General features: G+C 43.5%; 1 protein-coding gene across 1 annotated transcript in view; it reads right to left on the bottom strand.

Annotated features, from left to right (window-relative positions):
* ATXN1 (ataxin 1) overlaps positions 1-1,865 on the bottom strand; it is a 204,765-nt gene that overhangs the window by 13,823 nt on the left and 189,077 nt on the right. The gene's annotated exons all lie outside the window — the stretch shown is intronic.

Consider the following 1,865-nt stretch of genomic DNA (forward strand, 5'->3'; position numbering starts at 1 on the left):
ATGGCTGTGTGGGGAGGCCTTACAAATAGCTGTGAAAAGAAGAGAAGCGAAAAGCAAAGGAGAAAAGGAAAGATATAAGCCTCTGAATGCAGAGTTCCAAAGAATAGCAAGAAGAGATAAGAAAAGCCTTCCTCAGCCATCAATGCAAAGAAATAGAGGAAACCAACAGAATGGGAAAGACTAGAGATCTCTTCAAGAAAATTAGAGATACCAAAGGAACATTTCATGCAAAGATGGGCTCGATAAAGGACAGAAATGGTATGGACCTAACAGAAGCAGAAGATATTAAGAAGAGGTGGCAAGAATACACAGAAGAACTGTACAAAAAAAGATCTTCACGACCAAGATAATCACGATGGTGTAATCACTGACCTAGAGCCAGACATCCTGGAATGTGAAGTCAAGTGGGCCTTAGAAGGCATCACTACGAACAAAGCTAGTGGAGGTGATGGAATTCCACTTGAGCTCTTTCAAATCCTGAAAGATGATGCTGTGAAAATGCTGCACTCAATATGCCAGCAAATTTGGAAAACTCAGCAGTGGCCACAGGACTGGAAAAGGTCCGTTTTCATTCCAATCCCAAAGAAAGGCAATGCCAAAGAATGCTCAAACTACTACACAATTGCACTCATCTCACACGCTAGTAAAGTAATGCTCAAAATTCTCCAAGCCAGGCTTCAGCAATACGTGAACCGTGAACTTCCTGATGTTCAAGCTGGTTTTAAAAAAGGCAGAGGAACCAGAGATCAAATTGCCAACATCTGCTGGATCATGGAGAAAGCAAGAGAGTTCCAGAAAAACATCTATCTCTTCTTTATTGACTATGCCAAAGCCTTTGACTGTGTGGATCACAATCAACTGTGGAAAATTCTGAAAGAGATGGAAATACCAGACCACCTGATCTGCCTTTTGAGAAATCTATATGCAGGTCAGGAAACAACAGTTAGAACTGGACATGGAACAACAGACTGGTTCCAAATAGGAAAAGGAGTACGTCAAGGCTGTATATTGTCACCCTGCTTATTTAACTTATATGCAGAGTACATCATGAGAAACGCTGGACTGGAAGAAACACAAGCTGGAATCAAGATTGCCGGGAGAAATATCAATAACCTCAGATATGCAGATGACACCACCCTTATGGCAGAAAGTGAAGAGGAATTAAAAAGCCACTTGATGAAAGTGAAAGTGGAGAGTGAAAAAGTTGGCTTAAAGCTCAACATTCAGAAAACGAAGATCATGGCATCTGGTCCCATCACTTCATGGGAAATAGATGGGGAAACAGTGGAAACAGTGTCAGACTTTATTTTTTGGGGCTCCAAAATCACTGCAGATGGTGATTGCAGCCATGAAATTAAAAGACGCTTACTCCTTAGAAGGAAAGTTATGACCAACCTAGATAGCATATTCAAAAGCAGAGACATTACTTTGCCAACAAAGGTCCGTCTAGTCAAGGCTATGGTTTTTCCTGTGGTCACATGTGGATGTGAGAGTTGGACTGTGAAGAAGGCTGAGGGCCGAAGAATTGATGCTTTTGAACTGTGGTGTTGGAGAAGACTCTTGAGAGTCCCTTGGACTGCAAGGAGATCCAACCAGTCCATTCTGAAGATCAGCCCTGGGATTTCTTTGGAAGGAATGATGCTAAAGCTGAAACTCCAGTACTTTGGCCACCTCATGCGAAGAGTTGACTCATTGGAAAAGACTCTGATGCTGGGAGGGATTGGGGGCAGGAGGAGAAGGGGACGACAGAGGATGAGACGGCTGGATGGCATCACTGACTCGATGGACGTGAGTCTGAGTGAACTCCAGGAGTTGGTGATGGACAGGGAGGCCTGGCGTGCTGCAATTCATGGGGTCGCAAAGAG

This window comes from Bison bison, unplaced genomic scaffold (genome assembly GCF_000754665.1).
Source record: "Bison bison bison isolate TAMUID 2011002044 unplaced genomic scaffold, Bison_UMD1.0 scf7180017864274, whole genome shotgun sequence".
Taxonomy (NCBI): Eukaryota; Metazoa; Chordata; class Mammalia; order Artiodactyla; family Bovidae; genus Bison; species Bison bison.